The sequence below is a fragment of the Xenopus laevis genome, chromosome 4S (genome assembly GCF_017654675.1).
Source record: "Xenopus laevis strain J_2021 chromosome 4S, Xenopus_laevis_v10.1, whole genome shotgun sequence".
Taxonomy (NCBI): Eukaryota; Metazoa; Chordata; class Amphibia; order Anura; family Pipidae; genus Xenopus; species Xenopus laevis.
In genome coordinates, this window is record NC_054378.1 from 15,292,737 (window position 1) to 15,315,063 (window position 22,327).

The following is a 22,327-nucleotide window of genomic DNA, read 5'->3' on the forward strand; positions in this document are numbered from 1 at the left end:
TTCCCCCCTCCAGCCTGCCCACATGCACCCACAATCCCCCAGTATGTGAGACATATCAGTAGTTACGTCTCACAGCAAAGGATACGGAAAATTCTAGACTCCCAATCAATATGGCAAAGTCCTCTTTTCTTCCCGGGCTTCATTTAACAGCTTATTTCCTCCCCAGAGACCAATCGCAATATACAGATGTTTCTTGTTACCTAATCTAACCTTTATATGGTGTGGTTTTAGCATTCTGTTCCACTAGGAAAACATCCAAATTAGTGTCCAATGGTGCAAGACACGCCAATGTTATATTTCGATGACCATCCAACCTATGGCCCTTCAGTTACTGTTAAACTTTCTTTTAGACATGCCCAAAATATGGTTCTTCAGTGGATGTTAAGCCCAATTGTAATTCAACACAACAGCTAAAAGCCAATAGAGTACTGTTGAAATCTTGCCTACTCTTCCATTGTGTCTTGATATTACCACCTTCTTCTTCGAATGCTGCCATCTTGTCCTACTGTCACCATCTTGCTCTGTTGTTGTCACCTTGGCTTTCTCTCTCTATTCTGCTTATCTATCGCTGAAAGGACCAACTATACTCTGAGTAGTTGCCCCACTTGGCAACCCCTTTAAGTGCTCAGCAGTCACACTGGCTTACCAAAGGTGCCTGATATGGCATTGACCTTATAAATATGGCTGGAGATACTAGAGAAGACTGGAAGTTTGGACCAGGCCTGCTTACAAGGCATATGTTTGCAACTTAAGTGTCCATCAGTCTTCAAAGAGGTAACAAGACCGCTGGCTATTAATATGGGGTTGAGCGTATCCTTTTAAGTAAGGCCTATTAACGGTATTGCACACTATCTATCACTTGTAGCACATACAGAATCTCTGAGCAGGGAATGTTTATCTGCTTATGACTCACTAAAGCTGGCCATAGACGCAAAGATCTCATCGTACGAATCGAGGATTCTTACGATTTTCGGAAAGTGTGTGGAGAGTCCTGACATTTTTCGTCCGGCGGAGATGGACAGGTTAGAAAATTTCTGTCGGTTGCCGATAATATCTCTGCGTGTATTGCCGATCGCACGATTTTTATTGGCACTAGCTTTGTCTACCGTACGATTGCTGTCAGGGGCAGAACATCGGCTGATCTGTTCTTTAACTACTTTATTTGGTTGGAATGGTAAGACTTTGATCTGAATGGTTAGTGCCAGGTCGGGAGATAGGAAAGTCCGATCGTACATTGATTCGTACGATCGGATCTTTGCGTCTGTGGCCATCTTAAATCTGGCCCTGCACAGATCAAGTAGGTGGGTTGGACAATATGTCCAAGGAAATGGTTCTGCAGATAACGAGTGATTTATTACTCACTTGAGATAACATGTCAGCTAAGCTTGGATTAACCACACAGTAGAGACGAAAATAGAAGTTTGCAGATGGAGTAAATCTTATAAAGCTTTCATTTCTCCATGGGAAAATAGGAGATTGAGAGTCAGGGGAACCAATGAAGAGCAGGGCAGATAAGCTGGAGGAAATTGAGCGTGCCTTCTTTCCGTTTCTTTTAAGCCCTTATATCAAGTGACTGGGCACAAGAGCTTTGTTATGTCAATATTTTGCTGGGCTGCAGATGAGGCTGGGTGTGTACTTACACTACACTAATAAGGCACTTGTATTCGTACAAGGCTACTCGTTTACATAATATATTAGTTAGAAGGTCCAAGTCTATACTGGTGACTCTTAGGCAGTGGTCCCCAACCAGTGGCTCAGGAGCAACATGTTGCTCACAAACTCCCTCAATGTTGTTCTCAGTGGCCTTAAAGCAGGTGCTTATTTTTGAATTCCACACTGTTCACATAGTTCTTAACGAATAGCCAATTACAGCCCTATTTGGCACCCCCAGGAACATGTTTCATGCTTGTGTTGCTCCCCAACTCTCTTACATTTGAATGTGGCTCACACGTAAAAAAGGCTGGGGACCCCTGCTCTTAGGATACTAACCCCTATACTCTCTTTAGTGGTGCATTTGACTGCTCTACTAACTACCCTATGTTAGAGTCCTGCAGCGGGTCGGGTAACCGAGGGTAACCGCGGGTACCCGGGGGTTACCCGCAAAAACCTGTGGTACCTTGCGGGTTGAGGGGAGAAGTTCTGGGTCGCCGGTTCTGCAAGTTTGCGGGTCAGCTGCGGGTCTTCTCAATAGCGATATTTACTCCTTTTTTCTGGGCACGGCTACTTCCGATGATGTCACTTCCGGTTTACAATGACAGCATTTCCTGTTTTACTCCTTTTTTTCCTGATCACGTCTACTTCTGATGATTTCACTTCCGGTTTACAATGACAGCACTTCCTGATTCTTGATGGTCAGCGGGTCCGGGTTGCGGATAAAGTACTTGCGGGTAGGGTCGGGTAGCGGTTCTGCAGGTTGCGGGTACGGGTCCCAAAAAATGGACCCGCATAGGACTCTACCCTATGTCTCACTCTCATTGCTAGAGTGTACAACAAGAGAGCACTCTGAGAAATTTCTCATTTAAAGGTCTGGCATGACATCATTCTGTTTTTCTCCTTACCTTAGGGAACTTCTCTTCTTATACTGAGGCTTTAATACCCTGTTCCAGCAGATGGAGGCCTTGCACAGGTATCCACTCCCTATTATAGGCATGTCGTCTAGCCTGGATGGGGTACACATCTTTCCAGTCATACCTCTACATCCCAGTAGGTAGGGCTTATCCCTGACACAGACTACCGTAAGGACTAGGGTAAGAAAATAACCATCCTGAACAATCTCTGTGAGTTTGTGCCACCTTAATATGATAGATTTGGCCAAACTCCGGAGCAATCCAGAGCTCAAAAGTGGGCCCAAGTTGGGGAGTGAATTAGGTGATCGTCCAACCCCGAAATGCAAGAGCACACTTTTGCCAAGTCCTCCTAGGACTGCATCTAGGATCATTAACTGACCCTGACAGCTGCACTTCCTTTCTTAAGCCAAGGTGCAAGCAGAGCGGAGTGAGAAAGATTTCCAGGTGGATGCAGTGAAGCTCCTCCATTGGACACAGAAATATTGAACTATAGCAAGAGACTTGTGGGGCACCAGAATAATGTTTTTTAGGGCCAAACATCCAGAAGATGAAATTTTATGAAGGTTTGTACATTGAGAGCTGAATTGGATTTGGACAATAAAACATTTACAAACTCCAATAAATCCTGGAATTGCTCTCCTCCCCTTTTTCCAAAATTGTTGAGCCCTGTATGAAAATGGTTCATCTTTTTGGAATATTCTAGGTCACCTCTGCCAATACAATCAGTTTAGCAGCTACAATTCATACATTTAAACTTAAATTAAGAGTGGTCAGCCTATTGACCACTCTATGTGGTCAATAGGCTATAACCACATGACAAAACATGGGAAATCTACACCAATGCATACTGAATTACTCAGCTGTATTTTATTGTGCCAGTTTTTACATGGCCCCATTGTGCGTAAAGATCTTCAATTTTTATACAGTAAATAATTCTGCTAGCTTGCAAATATTATTGGATGACAAAGCCTACTTGTATAATGAGTATACTTTTCCTTTCATTGGCATATGCTTAGTGGTTAACCTAAGACTCACCTTGCTGCCTTCTGCGTTAGGTCCTCGGGAAAATCTGGGCAATGTATCTGCAGCAAACAATGATACTCCTTCATAGACAGAAGGTCTGAAAGACACAAAAGCAGAGTACTGAGCTGAGAGGCCTACAAATGTATGCATACAAAATAAAATGATATATAACTCTACAAATGCATAACTGTTGCTGCTCTGCATATCCAGGACTGATTTGGTCTACTATGCCAGCTGAGGGACAGAGACTGTTCTTCTATGGAGGGTCAAGGGTCTGTGTGAGGGGCAGGGCCATTGACTACTGAAGTGCATCAGGACCAGCATATCTCATGCTTCCAACTACATCACTATTCAACCATCAGCTGCCAGAGTACTACTTTATCACTTCATGGAGATCCAATGGTAGAGGGTTAAGGAATAAAGGCTGGTGGATAAAAGTTGATGGCTGCGGATAGGACTGATGGCTGGCGATTGAGAATACATGGTTTGGTATGATGGCTGAAAACTGATAGTTGATATCTGAGGGAGGAGGACTGATGGCTGAGGATTGAGGAGACATAGTTGTGAGGATTCGGGTCTGCGTTCTTGCCGGCGCGGGCGCGTTAGTGCGCGTCGGCGCGTGACGCTGGGCGCTGGTGACGGTCGCAGGCGCGTAGGCGCCGGCGACGGTCGCCGACGCAAAGACGCGGACGCGAGCGCCTGAGACGGACGTGACGTCAGCACGGCGACGCCGGCGGAATGACGCCAGTTGGTGCCAAATTGACATTATTTAAACCTGGTTCTGATGGAGATGCATTGCCTGGTTATTAGGTTATCTAACTGAAACCCTAGCATCTCTTCTCTTGTGATTTCCTGTTGTTGACCTTCGCCTGTTCCCGGATTACGATTTCTGCTTCCTGTCTCGACCCTTCGGCCTGTCTCTCCGTTTACGAACCTTGCTGCCTGCCTTTTGACCTCGGACCTCCTGACCACGACTCTGCCTAATCCTCTTGTACCTTTGCTAATCGTCTCATTGGCTCCAGGTGGGTAGTGGTTGTGTGAGGCGCTTGTGGGTTCACTATCTACGGCTCAAGCTCCTTCTACGACTGGATTATACTGGTAAGCTTGACAGTATAACCAGGCCAGATGGATCCAGCTGAGGGAGCGTCTCCATTTGCCGTTTTGACCCAGCAGTTGTCCTCCCTTACGCAAGCAGTTCGGGAGTTGCAAAGTGGCTATTCACAGTTGCAGGAGCATATCAGAGCTCATCCGCCTGCTGTCCTTCCTTCCATGGCCGCTCCTCCTCCAGCTCCTACGGAGGTTCAGGTGATCACCTCGGAAATCTCCGAACCTAAAGTTGCCTTTCCGGAAAAGTTCGCTGGGGATCGGAAGGTGTTCCGGAACTTCAGGAGCAATTGTAAGCTATTATTTTCTCTTAAACCCCACACGTATCCCACTGAGCAAATCCGGGTTGGGGTCATCATTTCTTTTCTCACGGGCGAACCACAGACCTGGGCGTTCCGCCTCATGGATCGCCAAAGTCCTGTACTAACCTCGGTGGATTCCTTTTTTGATGCAATGGCGGTTATCTTCGACGATCCTCACAGAGCCACCACTCCTGAGGCTGCCCTGCGCGCTCTGAAGCAAGGGGACCGTCCTGCAGAAGATTATACGCTGGAATTCCGGCAATGGGCGGATGATACGGAGTGGAACCCAGCTGCTTTAAAAAATCAGTTCCGTTTTGGACTTTCTTCTGAGCTAAAGAATGAGTTAGCTCGTACGGGCATCCCTGATAGCTTGGAAGATCTCATCCTCATCTCCATACAACTAGATCGAAGGCTAAGGGAACGCCGGGAAGAAGAAAAGGCTGAGAAAGCAGGTCTTCTTCCTCAGGCTTGGTTGTTACCGTCCGCTCCTCCTCCTGTCCGAATGCCCTCCATAAGTTCTCCGGTTGCTTCTTCGTCCACCTTCAACATGGCTCCAGAGCCCATGCAGATTGGTGCTATCAGGTCTGCATTAACACCTGAGGAGCGCATTAGACGTCGCAGACTCAACCTCTGCCTCTATTGCGGACAAGCTGGTCATCTGCTTCGTGGTTGCCCGACCCGTCCAACGGGTAAGAGGATTTTTGAAAAAGACTTTTCTGGGTGTCATGTTCCTGTGCCTCTCCTGACTATATCTTTGTCTTTACAGTGGGGAGACAAGAGGGTCGAACTCCAAGCAATCCTTGACTCTGGGGCAAGCGGTTGTTTCTTGGACAATAGAGTGGCGTTACAATTCCAGATCCCGCTCCAGTCTAAGAAGAACCCTATAGCTCTTCGTGTGGCAGATGGTTCTCTGATTACTTCTGGCCCTGTGGTGCAAGAGACTATCTCACTTTTCGTTTTGTTAAATAAAGGGCATGCTGAATTCATGAATTTCGATGTGGTTTCTTCTCCTTTGTTCCCTATCATCCTGGGATTACCGTGGTTGCAGAAACACAATCCGTCTATCAACTGGGCTACCGGCGAAGTAACTTTTCTTTCTAACTTTTGTCGTTCCCAATGCATCCTCCCTTCTAATGGTGTGTGCTCCTTATCTCCTGTCTCCAAGACCAAAAATCTTCTTCCTCAAGCATATTGGGAATTTTTGGACGTCTTCAATAAAAAAGGGGCCGACAGGTTACCTCCTCATCGTATTTATGATTGTCCTATTAACCTTCTTCCAGGGGCTCAAATTCCTTTTGGACGAGTGTATCCATTATCTGAGTCTGAACTTTCGGAGCTTCGTTCCTATTTGGATGAAAATTTGGCTAAAGGATTCATTAGGCAGTCTTCCTCTCCGGCAGGAGCTGGAATTTTCTTCGTTGAAAAGAAGGATCATTCTTTAAGGCCGTGTATTGACTACCGGGATCTGAACAAAATTACAGTCAAGAATCGGTACCCACTTCCTCTCATTCCAGAACTTTTCCAACGCCTGGCTGAGGCTAAAAATTTTTTCCAAATTGGATCTTCGGGGTGCATATAACCTAGTCAGAATAAGGGAAGGGGATGAATGGAAGACGGCCTTTCGCACTCGTTACGGACATTTTGAATATTTGGTCATGCCCTTTGGTCTTTGTAACGCCCCTGCAACTTTTCAGCACTTCGTCAATGATGTCTTCAGGGATTTTCTTGATATTTTCGTCATTATTTATTTAGATGACATTCTCATTTTTTCTAATTCTTTGGAAGAGCACAGGTTACATTTGAAGAAGGTCCTGACTCGCCTACGCACTCATCAGCTTTAGGCCAAGATCGAAAAATGTGTGTTTGAACAAACTTCTGTAGATTTTTTGGGTTTCTTCATTTCTCCTCAGGGAATTCAGATGGACTCCAGGAAGATTTCTGCAATTCTTGATTGGCCGATTCCATCATCTAAAAAAGCTGTCCAACGTTTCATCGGTTTTGCAAATTTTTACAGGAAATTTATTAAGAACTTTTCTCAAGTCATTCTTCCAATCACTGAGCTGACTCGTAGTAATCAAAAGTTTTGTTGGTCATCTCAGGCTCAGGGGGCTTTTGAGAAACTGAAGAAACTTTTCACTTCTGGTCCAATTCTTCACCATCCAGATGTTTCTCTTCCTTTCACCTTGGAAGTTGACGCCTCGGAACTCGCAGTGGGTGCTGTCCTGTCACAGAGAACTGGGGTTCAAGACGATCTTCATCCTGTTGCTTTTTTTTCCCGTAAATTGGCCAAAAGCGAGTGTAACTATGATGTAGCTGACCGTGAATTACTTGCTATTAAGCTGGCGCTGGAAGAGTGGAGGTATCTTCTTGAAGGATCTAAACATCCGATTCTTATCTTTACAGATCATAGAAATCTGGAGTATCTACGCTCTGCTAAAAGGTTGAGACCTAGACAAGCAAGGTGGGCTTTGTTCTTCATGCGATTTAATTTTCATCTTACTTATCGACCTGGGTCAAAGAATGTTAAGGCAGATGCCTTATCCCGAATGTTCTCTCCTGAAGATGAGGTTCCTCTGGTTCCTGAGAAGATTTTAAGCTCTGATAATTTTCTCTTGTTGCAGTCTACTTTGGTAGATGGAATTAAAGATGCATCTTTAAACGTTTCCGAATCGTCACTTGTTCCCAAGGATGGGTTTCTTCTTCATCAAGGCAAGATTTTTGTTCCTGAACAAATGCGTCTAGAGGTCCTTAAGAACATTCATGACTCCAAGCTGGCGGGTCATCCAGGTGTCAAAAAGACTATCATTCTGGCCAAGAGATTGTTTTGGTGGCCTGGGATGGCTAAAGACTGTTTCGAGTTTGTCTCTTCATGTGAGGTTTGCACCAGATCCAAGGACTCTCATTCTAGACCTATTGGCCTTCTTCAACCTTTACCAGTGCCTTCTCGTCCGTGGGGGTCAGTTTCTTTGGACTTTATTTCAGAGTTACCATTATCATGTGATTGTTCCACCATTGCTGTTTTTGTTGACCGTCTAACTAAGATGGCTCATTTTAAGGCTTTACCAAGACTTCCTTCTGCCTCTGAGACTGCTGATACCTTTTTTAAGGAAGTTGTAAGGCTCCATGGTCTTCCAGATGAGGTGGTGTCCGATCGAGGTCCACAGTTCACATCGCAGTTTTGGAAATCTTTGTGTGGAGCACTCAAGATTTCGGTGTCCCTGTCTTCCGCTTTTCATCCCCAATCCAATGGCCAGACCGAGCGAACCAACCAGACCCTGGAGCAGTATTTAAGATGTTATTCCTCGTACCTCCAAGATGACTGGGTTAATCTGCTTCCTCTTGCGGAGTTCGCTTACAACAATGCTCATCATTCCTCCATCCGACAATCCCCTTTCTTCACAAACTATGGTCTTCATCCAGTCACCTTTCCCTCTGCCATTGTTTCCAATATTTTGGTTCCTGCAGTTAAGGACCGATTAACTTTCTTATCTAATAATTTTCAGAAGCTTCAAGAGAACATGAAGCGGGCTCAACAAGGTTTCAAAGCATATGCTGATCGAGGACGAAGAGGGGATCCAAAATTCAAGGTGGGTGACTGGGTGTGGCTGTCAACTGTTAACCTCAAGCTTTCCTGTCCCAGTAGGAAGTTGGGTCAACGTTTCTTGGGCCCTTTTCCCATCATTCGTCAAATCAATGCTGTGGCGTTCCAGCTTAAACTTCCAGCATCCTGGCACATTCATCCAGTGTTTCATACAGCACTTTTGAAACCGGCCTCAACGTTTCGATTTCCTGGACGTACGGCTCCTCCTCCGCTTCCTGTCGTGGTGGATGGTCAGGAAGAATTCGAGGTTGAAGAGATCTTGGATTCCAGTTTGAGAGGTAAACGTCTTCAGTACCTAGTTAAGTGGAAAGGCTTTGGTCCGGAAGAGAATTCGTGGGAACCAGTGTCTAACATTCACGCTTCTGATTTGTTGGAAAAATTCCATGGAACCTATCCTGGTAAACCTTCTGGTGGTCGCGTCCTGAGGCCGCTCCTTGATGGGGGGCAATGTGAGGATTCGGGTCTGCGTTCTTGCCGGCGTGGGCGCGTTAGTGCGTGTGACGCTGGGCGCTGGCGACGGTCGCGGACGCAAAGACGCGGACGCGAGCGCCTGAGACGGACGTGACGTCAGCACGGCGACGCCGGCGAAATGACGCCAGTTGGCGCCAAATTTACATTATTTAAACCTGGTTCTAATGGAGATGCATTGCCTGGTTATTAGGTTATCTAACTGAAACCCTAGCATCTCTTCTCTTGTGATTTCCTGTTGTTGACCTTCGCCTGTTCCCGGATTACGATTTCTGCTGCCTGTCTCGACCCTTCGGCCTGTCTCTCCATTTACGAACCTTGCTGCCTGCCTTTTGACCTCGGACCTCCTGACCACGACTCTGCCTAATCCTCTTGTACCTTTGCTAATCGTCTCATTGGCTACTCTCCACAACCCTGCTCCCTGTTCCACTCCAGGTGGGTAGCGGTTGTGTGAGGCGCTTGTGGGTTCACTATCTACGGCTCAAGATCCTTCTACGACTGGATTATACTGGTAAGCTTGACATATGGTTGTGAGATGATTGCAAAGGGATGAGAACTGATGGCTGAAGACTAATAGCTGAGGGATGAAGACTGGTGTCTGATGCCTGATGGCTTAGTATAATGACTGTTGGCTGAGGACTGAAAATTGATTACTGATTTCTCATTAATGAGGAATGTTGGCAGAGGGATCAAAACTAATGATTTAGGAATGGGAATGGGAATGGAAGGACTGATGGTTTATGGAAGAGGACTGACACCAAAAGATGAGCACCCATGGAAGAGGAATATTGAGAAATGGATTTAGGAATGAGAATTGATGTCCATGATATGAGAGCTGATGGAAGAGGAACGTGGACTGATGGCGGGGGAATGTTTTGTCGAGGACTGATGGCTAGGTGGTGGAAAGGTCTGATTATATTTGGTGTGGGAAGCAGAGAGAGTACTGAGCCTGAAATGGGAGTGCTTTAAGTGCAATACTGTTTTTGATTAGCCTGGGGAAGCCAAGGTGGAGCTTCAGCCTGAGTCTTAAATATCAAAAAGGAGACCTCCAGTTACAACTCATCATTAGGTCTCACACATTAATCATCGTATCAGACAGGAACATAGCTAATAGCTGCATGGCAGAGGTTAGGCACATTTATACTGAAAGCTTGGGATGGTTGGTTATATGTAATTAATGGACAAAAGGATGTTGGCAGCCTTTCTTGGCCAAACTGATATCACGCCATCTCATGTATGGCACTAAAATCATCAAATTTCCCAATCAATATGTGCTTGAATTTGTTACCGGTGAGCTGGAATCATCCCACTGTAGTGGTCATCACCTTAGTAGACAAACAAGTGGATCTTTCACAGTATGATCAGCAAAATTTCCAGGTTAAGAAGAATGGCCTCACATGTAGGTAAGCATACAACTGTAATCTACAACTTTCAAAAATGGGTTCTGCGCCTTATCCATAGTTACTACAATGCCCCATAAACTGGTGGGAACGACTACCAATGGTGTTTGGTGTGCTGAAAGGAGCTTCACCATCAAAGACACATAGTGTGTGTAATCAGCCCATACCCAGAGCCGCTAGGATTCCCTTCATCTCCAGACAGAAATATTCATGCCTAAAGCCCTCATGGCAAGTGCTGCTGCACAGATCCCCCAGCTGCGACATAAAAGACAAAAGGATGAAAGAATTCGCAAAACCCAAGACATACAGGTAAGAGGTGAATAATAATACCCATCAGCAAAGACAAACTAACATTGCAGCTCTGGGATAATGAACTGGAAACAAAAGGCAATAATAAAGAGTAAACAGGGGATCTGTCTATATAATCCATGAAATAAAATATCCCTTTAATCACAAAAATAACGGCTATGGGCAAAAAGATCTGGGATTATTTAAAAGTACTGGGATTTACTTGCCCTTTCATAGGCATTATATTATGAGAATACACCTGTGTCAGAATAGGGTATGTACTATGCATAAATCAGTGGTGGGGCCCCTGGCGGTTAGGTCCTTCAGAAGGCCCATGGGTGTCCAGTCGGACACAGCCTATGTAGATGACCCAGTGTTTGTATTTGTTCACGAATTTCCAGATATCAGCACAGTCTTTTTATTACAACTAGTTGTCAATGGTCTAAATGGGCCCCTCCGGCTCAGATCCGCTTACTACAGCTAGTAGTTGCTGCACTCTGGCACTCTTTCATGAAATTTCCCCCCCCCCACACACCCGATTGCACGAAAAATCTTGCAGGAAAAACATACACAATGGCGGGGGGTAGGGTACGCAGGACAGAGGGAAATTTGCGGCTTAGGTGGGGGGTGGTGGGGGGCCCCTGATGCAGCGGCCCCAGCACCCACCATTCTGACACTGTTCTTGTGTGCTGCATCTGGCACAACTGCATCAGATTCATCAAAATAGATGCAACTGCTGTCACTTACTGAGCTTAGGGAGCCACTCACAATATACAGTACACATAGAATAGAAATGTCACAATATAAGGCTGATTAGTAATTAATACAGATAATTACTACATGGCAGCACAGAAACCAGTGCAATTAGCATCAGAATTTAATAATCAGCAAACCTGTAGCATCAGCTTATATTACAGACCAACCTCATTTTCTGCTGGATAATTAGTGACGAGCCCTAAGCTTAGCTTCTCAACAGCTGCTCAGAGCCCACTGAGCATGTGAGTGTCACAGACACTTTCCAAGATGGTGACCCCCTGTGACAAGTCTGAAGTCCTGGATCATTGCTGCTATTGACAAGCTGAAACTTTAGGCTGGTGCAATAAGTTCTGTATATAAAATATGGCATTTTTAGCCACATTCATTTTTAGGGTTTAGTTCTCCTTTAATGAGAGTTGTTTTAGGCGCAACCCACTGCGGGGGGGGAGCTCAAGTTTCAAGTTGGCAGCTCCTACTCATATATAAAACTTTAGCAAAATGAGAACAATACTTCTGGGGTTCATTATCTGGTTGTAGTTCAATAACAGCTTGAGAGCTCCTGATTGGTCATTCCTAAGTGACATTTATTTTATATTCCTTTAGACTGGGCCACAGTCTTCCTGCAGTCCAGGGGCCCATGACATTCATCTCTGGCTCTTATATTAGGCGTAGCAGGGCCTTTATGAATAATTACACATGTGCTGTGACCATTTTCATGGTTATATAATGGTTTGGCTCTGCTAAGTATGAAACCACCAATGGACCTGGGATTAATATGGAGGCGTCGGTAGCCAGGATGTCTTCCATGGGGGCGATTGGGCAGTGTCAGAACGCCGTGTGCGTTTTGCTTGTGTATAAATATCTGCTGTACAGTTATTTATAAATTATATGGTGGCTTTCTCTCACTGATCTTCCCCTTCTGCAGTGGTTCCCTTGGGACGGACCTACAGAACCGCTGGCAGCAGCCAAAAGCATAAGGCCAGCCACAGAATTTCAACATGGGGATAAGAAAAACACTAGCACTCACAAAACAGCTGTAATACATGTGCTTAATGAAGTGTAAGCTCTGCAGGGGTACCTAAGCACCACACCCTATAGCAGACGGTGATATGGAAACTGATTATAGTTAAAGGGATACTGTCATGGGAAAAATAAAATTTTTCAAAATGAATCAGTTAATAGTGCTGCTCCAGCAGAATTCTGCACGGAAATCCATTTCTCAAAAGAGCAAACAGATTTTTTTATATTCAATTTTGAAATCTGATATGGGGCTAGACATATTGTCAATTTCCCAGCTGCTCCAAGTCATGTGACTTGTGCTCTGATAAACTTCAATCACTCTTTACTGCTGTACTGCAAGTTGGAGTGTTATCACCCCCTCCCTTTTCCCCCCCAGCAGCCAAACAAAAGAACAATGGGTAGGTAACCAGATAGCAGCTCCCTAACACAAGATAACAGCTGCCTGGTAGATCTAAGAACAACACTCAATAGTAAAAACCCATGTCTCACTGAGACACATTCAGTTACATTGGGAAGGAAAAACAGCAGCCTGCCAGAAAGCATTTCTCTCCTAAAGTGCAGGCACAAGTCACATGACCAGGGGCAGCTGGGAAATTGACAAAATGTCTAGCCCCATGTCAGATTTCAAAATTGAATATAAAAAAAAACTGTTTGCTCTTTTGAGAAATGGATTGCAGTACAGAATTCTGCTGGAGTAGCACTATTAACTGATGTGTTTTGAAATGATGACAGGATCCCTTTAAAAGGGGGCATCTGTCCACCTTTGGAGGGTTAATATGCCCTTTAACGAAGCTCCGGGCTCCCAGGCTGCTGCTGCGAAACTACAAAGGGAAAGAAAGCATTAGCTTTAGCCGAATAGGCAAATAAGCGCTTTCCCATGCAACGTGCAAACAACTTTCAAACAAAAGACAATTCCCTTTTTATAGCACCTTGTTATGCCCCATTAGAGCTGGAATGACTCAGAGGTGACACATTTAATGGGAGACGTAGGTGTATGGCAGCTTTTCCCCTAGCCAATGAGCACAGGGAAATCATACAGTCGCGTCGAGGCCTGTTCGTATTCTACAGAAGGTATATAATAGGGTAGAGTTCTGATGTAGAAGGGCATTTCTTTATTACGTGTGTGTGTGTGTATATTGGCAAGAGAAGAGAGGAGATACAAATAGGATGAGACAAAAGTTTAACATGGGAAGAAGAGACTAAAGACACACACACAAGTCAAGACAATTAGTTGAGGTGGGAGGACAGACAGACATTAGCCCCTGTAGTGAATATAATGGGTGCCAGAGTGTACAAAGCTCTGCTGGAAGTGTAAGGGTCAGAGGATCACAGCGGGTGCTGCCATAGCTGAACATTCTACACTCAATTGAGCTGTGTGCTTGTCTATATGGAAAGCTTGGCAGTGTCCCCAAATGGACTCAGCAGCCACAGAAAGACCTTTACTGTCCAAGACATTTCCTCCAACAGCTGCTGGACCCCAGACAGAAGTGTTCTCTGCATGGAAACAAAGGGGTGCACTTTTGCTCCCCATAATGCTCTTGCACTCCTTTCTGGGGTCTTTGGAAATGATACCCCTAAGGAGGTGACTGGGGTTCTACGGATGGTTCTCCCCTCTAACTGTAAGTCATCTTCATAAGCCTACTTTAGAAAGGTAGGGCAGACACAAGGGGCAGTTTTAAAGGTACAGTTATGGGACCTTTTATCCAGAATGCTCGGGACTTGGGGTTTTCTTGATAAGGTTTCCATACCTTAAATCTGCTTAAAAAAAAATCATTTAAGCTTTAGTTAAACCAAATAGGATTGTTTTGCCTCCAATAAAGACTAATTCTATCTGAGTTGGGATAAAGTACAAAACACTGTTTAATTATTACAGAGAATAAGGAAACCGCTGAAAAATTTGATTAAATTGGAGACTATGGGAGATGGAATTCCTGTAATTTAGATCTTTCTGGTTAGTGGGTTTCGGGATAACGGATGCCATACCTGTATATATCTACATGTGTTCAGAATAATAGCAGTCCGACATCACTAACCTGATCAATTACTGTTTTTGGTAGAAATTATATTTCTACATGGCAAATAATTTACAAGTAGGTGTAATAAAAACCAACAAACCCAACAGTCATGACTTGCTGCTGATTCTGTGTCATTGAGTCATTCATTGAGGCTTGTTCCAAATAATAGTTTGTTCCAAATAATAGCAGTGTGGAGTTCAATTAGTGAGTTTATTCATTCTGTGAAAAAACAGGCGTCAATTCCGGCCCTTATTTAAGGAAGGAAGGAGCAAATGTTGTCCTGCTGGTTATAATGCATTTCTCTCTGAAAATCGGACTCAAATGGTTCTTTCCACACATTGTTCAGAAGAACAGCGGACTTTGATTCAAAAGTTGATTGGAGAAAGGAAAACATTTAAAGAAGGGCAGAAAATGATATGCCACTAAGCTAAAATGATCTTAAATGCTTTAAAATGTCAACCAAAACCTGAAAGACGTGGAAGAAAATGAAAAATGACGATTTAAATAGATAGAAGAATAGCCAAAATGGCAAAGACTCAGCCAATGATCAGCTCCAGGAAGATGAAAGGAGGAGTAAAGTTACCTGTGATACTGTTTCAATTAGAAGGCGTCTATGTGAAGCCAAGCTATCGGCAAGAAGCCCCCCAAATTCCCATTGTTGAAAAAAAATGTGCTGAAGAGCTTACAATTTGCCAAAGAACACATTGACAGGTCTAAAGAGAAATGGCGCAACATTTTGTGGACTGATGAAAGCAAGATTGTTCTTTTTGACTCTAGGGGCCGCAGACAGTTTGTCAGACAACCCCCAAATACTGAATTCAAGTCCCAGTACAGAAGTGAAGATGGCGACACAAGCATCATGATTTGGCGATGTTTCTCATACTATGGTGTTGGGCCTATTTATCACATACCAGGGATCATGGATCAGTTTCAATACATCAAAATACTTGAAGAGGTCAAGTTGCCTTATGCCGAAGAGGAAATTACCTTGAAGTGGGGGTTCCAACAAGACAACGACCCCAAAGACACCAGTAAACCAGCAACATCTTGGTTCCACACCAACAAGTTTGATGTTATGGAGGGGCTCAATCTCCAGATCTTAATCCAATAGAAAACTTGTGGGGTAACATCGAAAATTGTGTTTGTGAGGCAAAAGCAAGAAATGCAGAAGAATTGTGGAACAGATTGTTGGAAGTTGGTGGAGTCCATGCAACACAGATGTGCAGCCCAGAAACACTGCTTATACAACTCAATATTAGTTCAGTCATTCAAAGGAAAGCAACAGCTTGAAACATGTTTCACTTTATACAGTGAATGCTTGAGTTTGTAAAGAAGAATGCAGGGACTTATATTTTTGGGAACAGCCTAATATTTCTTTTTCTTCACTTTCTGTAAAGGAATACAATTTTCTTTATTTGGAATGAAGATTTGGAATAGAATGTGCAGTGTTCCCAATGCATTTGCCTGTATGGAAATAAAAGTTATCATAAGGATTTGGAGCTTTATTCACTTTTTTAAATACACTGCTATTACTCTGAACACAACTGTATATCACACGGCTGGGGCATTCGTTACATACCATATCAGTATTCATATTTTAGTGGCTGCAAAAGCACAGTGGGGCTCATTTATAAACTTTGCGCAGGACAGATTGGTTCGCACAGTGAATATATTTTTTTTCACAAGCTTTTTACATACGTCGAAAATCACAAATTGTGAATATTTATGTGCACATTCTTGTGGCTTAGAGCACCCAACAAACAGGCACAATGTATGGCATGTTGACACATTTTGCCCTCGTGGATAAAGGCCGTTTCTTATTGAGATGAAACAATCCTAACCGTGGCCCCAAGTTGCAAAGCAAAATTTAGAATTTCCATGCAGAAAGGTAATAATCAGCGTTGCGTGTGCTCCCTTCAAAGTATTTTTATACTGAAAGCCTTGGTGATCTCCCTTGAGCAGTTCAGCCGGAATAATATATATATAACATGCTTGGCTTAAGTTCTAGCCTGAATGCGGCCAGCTATATATATTAGATTTGTTTATTTCCACAAGCAGACAGCTCATCGGACCTGCTGGCACAGGTGGACAACATCCTTAGGACCCAAACATGGAGTGGGACATTGCCAGCCACAAAGCAGCTCCTTTCATGCTTGAAAACACTCTGATGTGCCCCTGGGGGGTTCCAGTTATTTCTAATGCTTATTGGAGATTGGAGCTGGACTCCATCGCTGCGGGAACATGAAAATAAACTGAAAGCTCCTCTCCTTTGGAAACTGCAGTTGCAAGAATAGAAGAATAAATAAACAAGGAGGAGGCCAAAGGGGACAGTCATCTTTCCAGCATGTCCAAACCCTTAATTCCCCAACAGAACACACACAGGCTGTCCATGGAGGCTCTGATCTTTCATAAGGAAGCATAAAATGACCGAGCTAAACTGGAGCCAGCTGTTGTAACCACAACAGTCCCACTGAGCCCATATGTTTGCCTGGGCTTTCTTACCTCCGTGCTGCAGAGACAGCCAACTGGAGCAGTAAAGCCAGCAGTCTACATGTGTATTTATAAGAACCTTTGCCTTGTACACACAGCCAGGCAATGGAAAGTTTGCCAATGTGGGGCACTCAGATAGGTGGCAAATTTATGGGGGGGGGCTTTGGTTTCTGTTGCCAAGTTCCAGATTGTTCATACATGGAACCAGATGTTAACCATGCTTTAATGGTGGGAAAAATTTTTTTTCTCAAAATGAATCAGTTAATAGTGCTACTCCAGCAGAATTCTGCACTGAAATCCATTTCTCAAAAGAGCAAACAGATTTTTTTATATTCAATTTTGAAATCTGACATGGGGCTAGACATTTTTGTCAATTTCCCAGCTGCCCCTGGTCATGTGACTTGTGCCTGCACTTTAGGAGAGAAATGCTTTCTGGCAGGCTGCTGTTTTTCCTTCTCAATGTAACTCAATGTGTCTCAGTGGGACATGGGTTTTTACTATTGAGTGTTGTTCTTAGATCTACCAGGCAATTGTTATCTTGTGTTAGGGAGCTGCTATCTGGTTCCCTTCCCATTGTTCTTTTGTTTGGCTGCTGGGGGGGAAAAGGGAGGGGGTGATATCACTCCGACTTGCAGTGAAGGGAGATTGAAGTTTATCAGAGCACAAGTCACATGACTTGGGGCAGCTGGGAAATTGACAATATGTCTAGCCCCATGTCAGATTTCAAAATTGAATATAAAAAAATCTGTTTGCTCTTTTGAGAAATGGATTTCAGTGCAGAATTCCGCTGGAGCAGCACTATTAACTGATTCATTTTGAAAAAAAATTTTTTCCCATGACAGTATCCCTTTAAGTTATAGCTCATGCCTGATTGGATTGGCTGCTCGAAACAGAAGCTGCTTCGGACAACTACAGAAAAGTGGGCCAAGTCTTCAGTCCTGCACTTGGCCCCGGGATCAATCGATCCGATCAGGCGTCATAATGAGCTATAACGTAACAGTCAATACCATGATCACCATTAAAGCATGGGTTTCCTGGATGCAGAATTCGTATAAATGCATGCATTGGAGAAGGTGTTCATTGGTTATCAGATGATCCGACAGATCAGTAGGTTATATACCACAACTGATGCAGAACAGAACCGTCAAGTGCTCTGCTTACAGAAGTATCCAAAATCCACACACTAGATCTGCCAAGGAAGCTATGGTGGGGATGCAATATCAGCCAATAACTGAATTTATTTGGACACAGACAGCAGTGGTGTTAAAGGGATACTGTCATGGGAAAACATGTTTTTTTTCCAAAATGCATCAGTTAATAGTGCTGCTCAGCAGACTTCATTGAAATTAATTTTTCAAAAGAGCAAACAGATTTTTTAATATTTCATTTTTAAATCCGACATGGGGTTAGACATATTGTCAGTTTTCCAGGTGCACCCAGTCATGTGAATTGTGCTCTGATAAAACTCAGTCACTCTTTAGGGTAAGGGCACATGCGAAGATTTGGGGGGATTCAGTTGCCCGGCAACAAATCGACGCTTCTTCTGGCTATTAATCTCCCCGAAAAAGCCTTCCCACTGGTTAAAATCTATCTCGCTGGAGGGATGGCACTTGGAGCACTTTGTTTTCCGAAGTTGTCCAAAGTTGCCTCACGGGGAACAAAGTGCTCCTAGTGCTATCCCGCCGGCTATTTAGATTATAGCCGATGGGAAGGCTTTTCAGGGAGATTAGTCGCCCGAAGAATTGCAGATTTGTCGCCGGGCGACTAAATCTCCTTGAATCTTAGCATGTGCCCTTACCCTTACTGCTGCACTGCAAGTTGGAGGGATATCACCCCCTCCCTCCCCCCAACCCAACAGCCCATCAGCAGAACAATGGGAAGGTAACCAGATAACAGCCCTCTGGTAGATATAAGAACAGCACTCAATAGTAAAAATCCATGTCCCACTGCAACGCCTTCAGTTATATTGAGTAAGAGAAACAACAGCCTGTCGGAAAGCAGTTCCATAGTGCAGCACTGGCTCTTTCTGAAAGCACATGGCCAAAATGACCTGAGATGGCGCCTACACACCAATATTTGCAGTTAATTATTTGCAGTGTAATTTAGAAATAAAAACTACACCATAAAAATCACGACAGAATCCCTTTAAGTTGCAGAATTATGAACGATGAGCTGTAATAAGTGTGTGAGAAATTACCTGATTGGCTGCTATTGATGACTTTCCTCAGCAAGGGTCAAACTGCTCCATACACAGGGAAGTAAAAATAAATGGGCCATGCTCAATCAAATGCAGAGAGACAAGGAAGCCCTCCCAGATCTGCACTAGACTGACACAAACACTACGTCAGTTCAGGCCATGCTCTGCTCATATAGTATTTAGCTTTTTGCAGATAAACTCGGATATCTGATCTCTGGGCCCCAGGAGAATAAATAGATTTCTGTTGGATAATAAAGCAGATAGCTTTGTGCGTTCACCTTACTGTTACTTACAAGAAGTCTTCAAAATGCTCTTTATAGTCCTGCATAAACGAGCCCCTTAGTTTTAGTCTCCACTGCTAGCCAAAATGATGTGACTGCAGAGATAGGCTTCACCATCATAGTTGGGGAAAGCCTATTACTTGTAGATACTCAGAACATCAATGATGACTTTCCCCAAAATGAATTTACCATACTGTCCCTAACTACTGGGTGCAGGCCTGTTATGTACAGACTGTCTTGAAACATTATGTCCATGGAAAGCCGCTAGGTGACCATATTGTTTCAGCCTACAGGTTGGCCGTTTATGGTGATGCAATGAATTGAAGGATTCAATTTTGAGCCCAGTTAGAATCAGATTTAGAGTATTTGCCTATTTGCTGTCCTAGAGCTATAGCAGTGTGGTTGCTATAAGAGGCTTTACTTGTATCTATCTGTAAAAGCTATTTTTTATGAGCTCACTGGGGCCTGACCAAATATTAAGACTGCAAAGGGAATAGGATCTTGAACCCATGAAGTCGGAAAAAACATTTACCTGGTCTAAATGTCAAAAAGTCAAGGTGAACTGGACAGAGGTGAGAAAGAACCAGAAACTCTCATGTAATTTTAGGCTGACTTGCTGAGATTTCTGGGAAATGTAAGCCAAATAAAGTTGACCTCATACACTTGGAATGATACACCTCAGCAAAAAACACTGACATGGGTAAGTCAGCAGAAACCCACTGTGACCCCGCTTGTTGGGGCTTGCTACTGTAAGTACTGAACTCTACTAAAGTGTCAGTTAGGCAGCTAGGAAGCTGCAATGGACATCCTGGAACAGCTAAAAGAACTATAAACTTGCCATGGCCATAGCTTCTGCTGACATCTGGTGGAGGGCGACTGTTTAAAGAAAAAAAGAAAGATGTGGCCAATCAGCTTGAAATAATGATAGCTTAGGCAAGGCTGAAAGTATTTAACCCAACTTGAGGGCAAATACAGTGGCTATAAAGCTTCACTTTGTAGAAGAGTACCACTGCTATTGTTATGGTGGAAACTGGGGGATTGCTGAAAAAGGTTGAGGAAGCAGAATGCAGGTACTGGGTAACTACTTTAATGGATTCCCAGAACTTTCCTTTCTGTGGCATGGTGCTGTCCTGTTGGCAATGTAAGAAGGACCCATAAGCCGATAGGATAACTGTTTGGCCCACAAGAAGTTTAGAGCAGTGTTCCCTCTTTTTGAAGTGTCAGGCCTCAGGACCCCACCCAGTTTTTTTTTTTTTTACCCCACCCAGTTTTAAAGCAACTAAAGGCTGACATTAAAGGAGACATTTGGTGTAAAAAATAAGAACCTACCAGTGCGTTATGCTCATTTAGATATAGAAGAATTGTGCTTTAAAAAATATTTTTTTCAGGCTGATTTATTAAATATTTCTGCAAAAACCCTAATAATCCCTCCCTTCTCTTCCACTTCCTGCTCCCAGAATTCCCAGGCTGTGCCAGCGGCTCTCAGCTCACTGCACTGTAAGACAGGAACCAATCAGCAACTAGCAGGACCTGATAGGGAACTGAAGCCTGTCTGTGCTTGTGTGACTGCAGGGCTGTGATTGGCTGCCCCCTCGTACTGTATTTCTGGGAGGGACTGTTAGGACACGCCCACTCATCATTTGAAACACAGACAGGGACCATAGAACATCTATAGGGAGCTCCAATAAAGGGGCTATTTTTAAAGGGGCTATTTTTAAAGGGACACTGTCATGGGAAAACATGTTTTTTTTCAAAACGCATCAGTTAATTGTGCTGCTCCAGCAGAAATCTGCACTGAAATCCAATTCTCAAAAGAGAAAACAGATTGTTTTATATTCAATTTTGAAATCTGACATGGGGCTAGACATATTGTTAGTTTCCCAGCTGCCACAGTCATGTGACTTGTGCCAGCACTTTAGGATGGAACCACTTTCTGGCAGGCTGTTATTTCTCCTACCTAATGTAACTGAATCAGTCTCAGTGGTACTTGGCTTTTACTATAAAGTGCTGTTCTTAGATCTACCAGGCAGCTGTTCTCTTGTGTTAGGGAGCTGCTATCTCGTTATCTTCCCTTTGTTCTTTTGTTAGGCTGCTTGCAGTACAGCAGTAAAGAGTGACTGAAGTTTATCAGAGCACAAGTCACATGACTGGGGCAGCTGGGAAACTGACAATATGTCTAGCCCCATGTCAGATTTCAAAATTAAATATAAAAAAATCTGTTTTCTCTTTTGAGAATTGGATTTCAGTGCAGATTTCTGCTGGAGCAGCACTATTAACATGACAGTATCCCTTTAAAGATAATATACATTTTTAGCACCATGTAAAAGCAACACCATATGTTACTTATAATCGCCTACAAAATTAGGGATTTTTCATTTATCTTATATGTCTCCTTTAATGGTTTCATTGAACTTCACTCAGTGTGATATCCACTTTACTATGTGTAATAAACATTCCTCTTCTGCACATTTACACACAAGTTGGCAAACTGCCCTCTCAGCTAAGGAAATACACACAAAAATTCAGCACAGGATATAACAGAACAGCACCATCAAGGCATACAGAATCATCGCCTGTGCTGGAGCAAGCGATATGGCAGCTTGCATTGACATATAAATACACAGATACTTCTTCACGTAATAAACACAACGCCTAGCACTTTTAGATGATAAAAGGAACTTGGAAATATTTCGCTCTTAAAGTCCTACTCTTGAGAGATGGAATTTCTTTCACAGTATATCTGTAGTTGCTCAACATGCTCATTCATGTAGGAACAATTTGCCCTTTGAAACATGACTGTAATGAGTTGAGTTTT

General features: G+C 43.7%; 1 pseudogene; it reads right to left on the reverse strand.

Annotated features, from left to right (window-relative positions):
• The window catches only part of LOC108714941, a 42,701-nt pseudogene that overhangs the window by 14,886 nt on the left and 5,488 nt on the right, over positions 1–22,327 (reverse strand).